Here is a 256-nt window from a genome sequence, read left to right as displayed (position 1 = left end):
AGACCCCCAAGGTGGGAGCCAGCATAACTTCCCTTGGAAGTTGGTTCCAGATCCTGCCTGCTCTGACTGCCCCCTGGCATAACAAGGAATAATGGACACAAATTATTGGAGAGTAGGTTTAGATTAGACATCCGCAAGAACTACTTCAGTTAGGGCGGCTAGGAGCTGGAACCAACTTCCAAGGGAAGTGGTACTGGCTCCTACCCTGGGGGTCTTTAAGAAGAGGCTGGATGCCTACCTGGCTGGACTCATTTGA

This window comes from Gavialis gangeticus, unplaced genomic scaffold, assembly GCF_001723915.1.
Source record: "Gavialis gangeticus isolate Ggan-Ray unplaced genomic scaffold, GavGan_comp1, whole genome shotgun sequence".
Lineage (NCBI taxonomy): Eukaryota > Metazoa > Chordata > Crocodylia > Gavialidae > Gavialis > Gavialis gangeticus.
Note: the sequence above shows the minus strand (reverse complement) of the source record.